Source organism: Oncorhynchus nerka, unplaced genomic scaffold (assembly GCF_034236695.1).
Source record: "Oncorhynchus nerka isolate Pitt River unplaced genomic scaffold, Oner_Uvic_2.0 unplaced_scaffold_7840, whole genome shotgun sequence".
In the NCBI taxonomy this organism is placed as follows: Eukaryota; Metazoa; Chordata; class Actinopteri; order Salmoniformes; family Salmonidae; genus Oncorhynchus; species Oncorhynchus nerka.
The window spans coordinates 1-6,301 of record NW_027033475.1 but is presented as its reverse complement, the minus strand read 5'-3'; the positions used below and the strand labels follow the sequence as shown (position 1 = coordinate 6,301).

The following is a 6,301-nucleotide window of genomic DNA, read 5'->3' as shown; positions in this document are numbered from 1 at the left end:
TATTTCAGAAGTCAGATCCAATAGAGTTGTCAATCTTACAGGAATCAGGTTCGGGATAGGTTCATCCTTAATACAATCTTGCAACGAGTTTGCACAAAACTAACAGATACTTACAGCTAGCTACACGATGTACTTTCCCCATCCATTCTGGTCTGCAGTTACCTGAAAGACAGTACAGTCAAAATATTAACATGAAGTTTGTGCATGCATGTTCAAATGTACCATGATCAATTATGCTAATTGTATTTCAGAAGTCAGATCCGACAGTGTTGTCAATCTTACAGGAATCAGGTTCGGGATAGGTTCATCCTTAATACAATCTTTGCAAAAAACTAGGAGTAGACAACAGATTCTTACAGGCGTTACAGGAAGCCATGTTCTGGTGTAGAGGATTCCATTTCTGGTCTGCATATCTAAAAAAACGGTAAGATTAACAGTTTCACATTAAACCCTGGTCCATATTCAACTGTGGTATCAGAAATCTGCAAATGGTATTTCAGAAGTCAGATCCAATAGAGTTGTCAATCTTACAGGAATCAGGTTCGGGATAGGTTCATCCTTAATACAATCTTGCAACGAGTTTGCACAAAACTAACAGATACTTACAGCTAGCTACACAGATGTACTTTCCCCATCCATTCTGGTCTGCAGTTACCTGAAAGACAGTACAGTCAAAATATTAACATGAAGTTTGTGCATGCATGTTCAAATGTACCATGATCAATTATGCTAATTGTATTTCAGAAGTCAGATCCGACAGTGTTGTCAATCTTACAGGAATCAGGTTCGGGATAGGTTCATCCTTAATACAATCTTTGCAACGAGTTTGCACAAGACTAACAGACACTTACAGTTGTTAGCGACAGACTGTATTTTGCTCATCCATGTCTGGTCTGCAGTTACCTGAAAGACAGTAAGGTAAAAAAAAATTACACATTAACTTTGTGTGCATGGATGTTCAAATGTATCATGATCAATTATGCCAATTGTATTTCAGAAGTCAGATCCGACAGGGTTGTCAATCTTACAGGAATCAGGTTCGGGATAGGTTCATCCTTAATACAATCTTGCAACGAGTTTGCACAAAACTAACAGATACTTACAGCTAGCTACAAGATGTACTTTCCCCATCCATTCTGGTCTGCAGTTCCCTGAAAGACAGTAGTCAAAATATTAACATGAAGTTTGTGCATGCATGTTCAAATGTATCATGATCAATTATGCTAATTGTATTTCAGAAGTCAGATCCGACAGTGTTGTCAATCTTACAGGAATCAGGTTCGGGATAGGTTCATCCTTAATACAATCTTTGCAAAAACTAGGAGTAGACAACAGATTCTTACAGGAAGCCATGTTCTGGTGTAGAGGATTCCATTTCTGGTCTGCATATCTAAAAACGGTAAGATGAACAGTTTCACATTAAACCCTGGTGCATGTTCAACTGTGGTATCAGAAATCTGCAAATGGTATTTCAGAAGTCAGATCCAATAGGGTTGTCAATCTTACAGGAATCAGGTTCCGGATAGGTTCATCCTTAATACAATCTTGCAACGAGTTTGCACAAAACTAACAGATACTTACAGCTAGCTACACGATGTACTTTCCCCATCCATTCTGGTCTGCAGTTACCTGAAAGACAGTACAGTCAAAATATTAACATGAAGTTTGTGCATGCACGTTCAAATGTATCATGATCAATTATGCTAATTGTATTTCAGAAGTCAGATCCGACAGTGTTGTCAATCTTACAGGAATCAGGTTCGGGATAGGTTCATCCTTAATACAATCTTGCAACGAGTTTGCACAAAACTAACAGATACTTACAGCTGCAGCTACAGACATGTACTTTTCCCATCCATTTCTGGTCTGCAGTTACCTGAAAGACAGTAAGATAAAAAATTACACATTAAACTTTAGTGCATGCATGTTCAAATGTATCATGATCAATTATGCCAATTGTATTTCAGAAGTCAGATCCGATAGGGTTGTCAATCTTACAGGAATCAGGTTCGGGATAGGTTCATCCTTAATACAATCTTGCAACGAGTTTGCACAAAACTAACAGATACTTACAGCTAGCTACAAGTTGTACTTTCCCCATCCATTCTGGTCTGCAGTTCCCTGAAAGACAGTAGTCAAAATATTAACATGAAGTTTGTGCATGCATGTTCAAATGTACCATGATCAATTATGCTAATTGTATTTCAGAAGTCAGATCCGACAGGGTTGTCAATCTTACAGGAATCAGGTTCGGGATAGGTTCATCCTTAATACAATCTTGCAACGAGTTTGCACAAAACTAGCAGACACTTACAGTTGTTAGCGACAGACTGTATTTTTCTCATCCATGTCTGGTCTGCAGTTACCTGAAAGACAGTACAGTCAAAATATTAACATGAAGTTTGTGCATGCACGTTCAAATGTATCATGATCAATTATGCTAATTGTATTTCAGAAGTCAGATCCGACAGCGTTGTCAATCTTACAGGAATCAGGTTCGGGATAGGTTCATCCTTAGTACAATCTTGCAACGAGTTTGCACAAAACTAGCAGACACTTACAGTTAGTTAGCGACAGACTGTACTTTTCTCATCCATGTCTGGTCTGCAGTTACCTGAAAGACAGTATGGTAAAAAAAAAATACCATTAACTTTATTGTGCATGGATGTTCAAATGTATCATGATCAATTATGCCAATTGTATTTCAGAAGTCAGATCCGACAGGGTTGTCAATCTTACAGGAATCAGGTTCGGGATAGGTTCATCCTTAATACAATCTTGCAACGAGTTTGCACAAAACTAACAGATACTTACAGCTAGCTACAAGTTGTACTTTCCCCATCCATTCTGGTCTGCAGTTCCCTGAAAGACAGTAGTCAAAATATTAACATGAAGTTTGTGCATGCATGTTCAAATGTACCATGATCAATTATGCTAATTGTATTTCAGAAGTCAGATCCGACAGGGTTGTCAATCTTACAGGAATCAGGTTCGGGATAGGTTCATCCTTAATACAATCTTTGCAAAAAACTAGGAGTAGACAACAGATTCTTACAGGAAGCCATGTTCTGGTGTAGAGGATTCCATTTCTGGTCTGCATATCTAAAAAAACGGTAAGATGAACAGTTTCACATTAAACCCTGGTCCATATTCAACTGTGGTATCAGAAATCTGCAAATGGTATTTCAGAAGTCAGATCCAATAGAGTTGTCAATCTTACAGGAATCAGGTTCGGGATAGGTTCATCCTTAATACAATCTTGCAACGAGTTTGCACAAAACTAACAGATACTTACAGCTAGCTACACAATGTACTTTCCCCATCCATTCTGGTCTGCAGTTACCTGAAAGACAGTACAGTCAAAATATTAACATGAAGTTTGTGCATGCACGTTCAAATGTATCATGATCAATTATGCTAATTGTATTTCAGAAGTCAGATCCGACAGGGTTGTCAATCTTACAGGAATCAGGTTCGGGCTAGGTTCATCCTTAATACAATCTTGCAACGAGTTTGCACAAACTAACAGATACTTACAGCTAGTTACAAGATGTACTTTCCCCATCCATTCTGGTCTGCAGTTCCCTGAAAGACAGTAGTCAAAATATTAACATGAAGTTTGTGCATGCATGTTCAAATGTATCATGATCAATTATGCTAATTGTATTTCAGAAGTCAGATCCGACAGTGTTGTCAATCTTACAGGAATCAGGTTCGGGATAGGTTCATCCTTAATACAATCTTTGCAAAAAACTAGGAGTAGACAACAGATTCTTACAGGAAGCCATGTTCTGGTGTAGAGGATTCCATTTCTGGTCTGCATATCTAAAAACGGTAAGATGAACAGTTTCCACATTAAACCCTGATGCATGTTCAACTGTGGTATCAGAAATCTGCAAATGGTATTTCAGAAGTCAGATCCAATAGGGTTGTCAATCTTACAGGAATCAGGTTCGGGATAGGTTCATCCTTAATACAATCTTGCAACGAGTTTGCACAAAACTAACAGATACTTACAGCTAGCTACACGATGTACTTTCCCCATCCATTCTGGTCTGCAGTTACCTGAAAGACAGTACAGTCAAAATATTAACATGAAGTTTGTGCATGCATGTTCAAATGTACCATGATCAATTATGCTAATTGTATTTCAGAAGTCAGATCCGACAGTGTTGTCAATCTTACAGGAATCAGGTTCGGGATAGGTTCATCCTTAATACAATCTTTGCAAAAAACTAGGAGTAGACAACAGATTCTTACAGGCGTTACAGGAAGCCATGTTCTGGTGTAGAGGATTCCATTTCTGATCTGCATATCTAAAAAAACGGTAAGATGAACAGTTTCATATTAAACCCTGGTCCATATTCAACTGTGGTATCAGAAATCTGCAAATGGTATTTCAGAAGTCAGATCCAATAGAGTTGTCAATCTTACAGGAATCAGGTTCGGGATAGGTTCATCCTTAATACAATCTTGCAACGAGTTTGCACAAAACTAACAGATACTTACAGCTAGCTACAAGTTGTACTTTCCCCATCCATTCTGGTCTGCAGTTCCCTGAAAGACAGTAGTCAAAATATTAACATGAAGTTTGTGCATGCATGTTCAAATGTACCATGATCAATTATGCTAATTGTATTTCAGAAGTCAGATCCGACAGTGTTGTCAATCTTACAGGAATCAGGTTCGGGATAGGGTTCATCCTTAATACAATCTTTGCAAAAACTAGGAGTAGACAACAGATTCTTACAGGCGTTACAGGAAGCCATGTTCTGGTGTAGAGGATTCCATTTCTGGTCTGCATATCTAAAAAAACGGTAAGATTAACAGTTTCACATTAAACCCTGGTCCATATTCAACTGTGGTATCAGAAATCTGCAAATGGTATTTCAGAAGTCAGATCCAATAGAGTTGTCAATCTTACAGGAATCAGGTTCGGGATAGGTCTATCCTTAATACAATCTTGCAACGAGTTTGCACAAAACTAACAGATACTTACAGCTAGCTACACAATGTACTTTCCCCATCCATTCTGGTCTGCAGTTCCCTGAAAGACAGTAGTCAAAATATTAACATGAAGTTTGTGCATGCATGTTCAAATGTACCATGATCAATTATGCTAATTGTATTTCAGAAGTCAGATCCGACAGTGATGTCAATCTTACAGGAATCAGGTTCGGGATAGGTTCATCCTTAATACAATCTTGCAACGAGTTTGCACAAAACTAGCAGACACTTACAGTTGTTACAGACTGTATTTTTCTCATCCATGTCTGGTCTGCAGTTACCTGAAAGACAGTATGGTAAAAAAAATACCATTAACTTTATGTGCATGGATGTTCAAATGTATCATGATCAATTATGCCAATTGTATTTCAGAAGTCTCCGCAGGGTTGTCAATCTTACAGGAATCAGGTTGGGATAGGTTCATCCTTACAGTTTGCACAAAACTAATACTTACAGCTAACAAACTTTCCCCATCCATTCTGGTCTGTAGTTACCTGAAAGACAGTACAGAAAATATTAACATGAAGTTTGTGCCTGCATTTCAAATGTATCATGATCAATTATGCTAATTGTATTTCAGAAGTCAGATCCGACAGTGTTGTCAATCTTACAGGAATCAGGTTCTAGGTTCATCCTTAATACAATCTTTGCAAAAACTAGAGTAGACAACAGATTCCAGGCGTTACAGGAGGCCATGTTCTGGTGTAAGGATTCCATTTCTGCATATCTAAAAACGGTAAGATGAACAGTTTCACATTAAACCCTGGTGCATGTTCAACTGTGGTATCAGAAATCTGCAAATGGTATTTCAGAAGTCAGATCCAATAGGGTTGTCAATCTTACAGGAATCAGGTTTCGGATAGGTTCATCCTTAATACAATCTTGCAACGAGTTTTCACAAAACTAACAGATACTTACAGCTAGCTACAATTGTACTTTCCCCATCCATTCTGGTCTGCAGTTCCCTGAAAGACAGTAGTCAAAATATTAACATGAAGTTTGTGCATGCATGTTCAAATGTATCATGATCAATTATGCTAATTGTATTTCAGAAGTCAGATCCGACAGTGTTGTCAATCTTACAGGAATCAGGTTCGGGATAGGTTCATCCTTAGTACAATCTTGCAACGAGTTTGCACAAAACTAACAGATACTTACAGCTAGCTAGCTACAGACTGTACTTTCCCCATCCATGTCTGGTCTGCAGTTACCTGAAAGACAGTACAGTCAAAAAATTACCATGAACTGTTATGTGCATGCATGTTCAAATGTATCATGATCAATTATGCCAATT

The 6,301-nt window shown here is 38.1% G+C and overlaps 24 non-coding genes across 24 annotated transcripts; all 24 read right to left on the bottom strand.

The window, feature by feature from the left end:
• Position 1: 1 nt before the first annotated feature.
• On the bottom strand, positions 2-73 carry LOC135566053 (small nucleolar RNA SNORD50). Its single transcript, XR_010461936.1, has one exon. It is a non-coding gene; the product is annotated as a small nucleolar RNA SNORD50 (small nucleolar RNA).
• Positions 74-244: 171 nt separating this feature from the next.
• LOC135566043 (small nucleolar RNA SNORD50) lies at positions 245-316 on the bottom strand. The gene has a single exon (XR_010461926.1). It is a non-coding gene; the product is annotated as a small nucleolar RNA SNORD50 (small nucleolar RNA).
• Positions 317-493: 177 nt separating this feature from the next.
• Positions 494-565, bottom strand: LOC135566051 (small nucleolar RNA SNORD50). Its single transcript, XR_010461934.1, has one exon. It is a non-coding gene; the product is annotated as a small nucleolar RNA SNORD50 (small nucleolar RNA).
• Positions 566-737: 172 nt separating this feature from the next.
• LOC135566042 (small nucleolar RNA SNORD50) lies at positions 738-809 on the bottom strand. Its single transcript, XR_010461925.1, has one exon. It is a non-coding gene; the product is annotated as a small nucleolar RNA SNORD50 (small nucleolar RNA).
• A 181-nt stretch (positions 810-990) lies between these two features.
• Positions 991-1,062, bottom strand: LOC135566048 (small nucleolar RNA SNORD50). Its single transcript, XR_010461931.1, has one exon. It is a non-coding gene; the product is annotated as a small nucleolar RNA SNORD50 (small nucleolar RNA).
• A 169-nt stretch (positions 1,063-1,231) lies between these two features.
• Positions 1,232-1,303, bottom strand: LOC135566064 (small nucleolar RNA SNORD50). The gene has a single exon (XR_010461947.1). It is a non-coding gene; the product is annotated as a small nucleolar RNA SNORD50 (small nucleolar RNA).
• Positions 1,304-1,468: 165 nt separating this feature from the next.
• Positions 1,469-1,540, bottom strand: LOC135566058 (small nucleolar RNA SNORD50). The gene has a single exon (XR_010461941.1). It is a non-coding gene; the product is annotated as a small nucleolar RNA SNORD50 (small nucleolar RNA).
• Positions 1,541-1,711: 171 nt separating this feature from the next.
• LOC135566063 (small nucleolar RNA SNORD50) lies at positions 1,712-1,783 on the bottom strand. Its single transcript, XR_010461946.1, has one exon. It is a non-coding gene; the product is annotated as a small nucleolar RNA SNORD50 (small nucleolar RNA).
• Positions 1,784-1,960: 177 nt separating this feature from the next.
• LOC135566041 (small nucleolar RNA SNORD50) lies at positions 1,961-2,032 on the bottom strand. Its single transcript, XR_010461924.1, has one exon. It is a non-coding gene; the product is annotated as a small nucleolar RNA SNORD50 (small nucleolar RNA).
• Positions 2,033-2,201: 169 nt separating this feature from the next.
• On the bottom strand, positions 2,202-2,273 carry LOC135566047 (small nucleolar RNA SNORD50). Its single transcript, XR_010461930.1, has one exon. It is a non-coding gene; the product is annotated as a small nucleolar RNA SNORD50 (small nucleolar RNA).
• A 175-nt stretch (positions 2,274-2,448) lies between these two features.
• LOC135566059 (small nucleolar RNA SNORD50) lies at positions 2,449-2,520 on the bottom strand. Its single transcript, XR_010461942.1, has one exon. It is a non-coding gene; the product is annotated as a small nucleolar RNA SNORD50 (small nucleolar RNA).
• A 181-nt stretch (positions 2,521-2,701) lies between these two features.
• Positions 2,702-2,773, bottom strand: LOC135566046 (small nucleolar RNA SNORD50). The gene has a single exon (XR_010461929.1). It is a non-coding gene; the product is annotated as a small nucleolar RNA SNORD50 (small nucleolar RNA).
• Positions 2,774-2,942: 169 nt separating this feature from the next.
• LOC135566045 (small nucleolar RNA SNORD50) lies at positions 2,943-3,014 on the bottom strand. Its single transcript, XR_010461928.1, has one exon. It is a non-coding gene; the product is annotated as a small nucleolar RNA SNORD50 (small nucleolar RNA).
• A 168-nt stretch (positions 3,015-3,182) lies between these two features.
• On the bottom strand, positions 3,183-3,254 carry LOC135566050 (small nucleolar RNA SNORD50). Its single transcript, XR_010461933.1, has one exon. It is a non-coding gene; the product is annotated as a small nucleolar RNA SNORD50 (small nucleolar RNA).
• Positions 3,255-3,425: 171 nt separating this feature from the next.
• Positions 3,426-3,497, bottom strand: LOC135566056 (small nucleolar RNA SNORD50). Its single transcript, XR_010461939.1, has one exon. It is a non-coding gene; the product is annotated as a small nucleolar RNA SNORD50 (small nucleolar RNA).
• A 168-nt stretch (positions 3,498-3,665) lies between these two features.
• Positions 3,666-3,737, bottom strand: LOC135566062 (small nucleolar RNA SNORD50). The gene has a single exon (XR_010461945.1). It is a non-coding gene; the product is annotated as a small nucleolar RNA SNORD50 (small nucleolar RNA).
• A 167-nt stretch (positions 3,738-3,904) lies between these two features.
• On the bottom strand, positions 3,905-3,976 carry LOC135566054 (small nucleolar RNA SNORD50). The gene has a single exon (XR_010461937.1). It is a non-coding gene; the product is annotated as a small nucleolar RNA SNORD50 (small nucleolar RNA).
• A 171-nt stretch (positions 3,977-4,147) lies between these two features.
• LOC135566052 (small nucleolar RNA SNORD50) lies at positions 4,148-4,219 on the bottom strand. Its single transcript, XR_010461935.1, has one exon. It is a non-coding gene; the product is annotated as a small nucleolar RNA SNORD50 (small nucleolar RNA).
• Positions 4,220-4,396: 177 nt separating this feature from the next.
• LOC135566049 (small nucleolar RNA SNORD50) lies at positions 4,397-4,468 on the bottom strand. The gene has a single exon (XR_010461932.1). It is a non-coding gene; the product is annotated as a small nucleolar RNA SNORD50 (small nucleolar RNA).
• Positions 4,469-4,637: 169 nt separating this feature from the next.
• Positions 4,638-4,710, bottom strand: LOC135566055 (small nucleolar RNA SNORD50). The gene has a single exon (XR_010461938.1). It is a non-coding gene; the product is annotated as a small nucleolar RNA SNORD50 (small nucleolar RNA).
• Positions 4,711-4,886: 176 nt separating this feature from the next.
• LOC135566061 (small nucleolar RNA SNORD50) lies at positions 4,887-4,958 on the bottom strand. Its single transcript, XR_010461944.1, has one exon. It is a non-coding gene; the product is annotated as a small nucleolar RNA SNORD50 (small nucleolar RNA).
• A 169-nt stretch (positions 4,959-5,127) lies between these two features.
• On the bottom strand, positions 5,128-5,199 carry LOC135566044 (small nucleolar RNA SNORD50). The gene has a single exon (XR_010461927.1). It is a non-coding gene; the product is annotated as a small nucleolar RNA SNORD50 (small nucleolar RNA).
• A 613-nt stretch (positions 5,200-5,812) lies between these two features.
• Positions 5,813-5,884, bottom strand: LOC135566060 (small nucleolar RNA SNORD50). The gene has a single exon (XR_010461943.1). It is a non-coding gene; the product is annotated as a small nucleolar RNA SNORD50 (small nucleolar RNA).
• A 168-nt stretch (positions 5,885-6,052) lies between these two features.
• On the bottom strand, positions 6,053-6,124 carry LOC135566057 (small nucleolar RNA SNORD50). Its single transcript, XR_010461940.1, has one exon. It is a non-coding gene; the product is annotated as a small nucleolar RNA SNORD50 (small nucleolar RNA).
• Between the last annotated feature and the right edge of the window lie 177 nt (positions 6,125-6,301).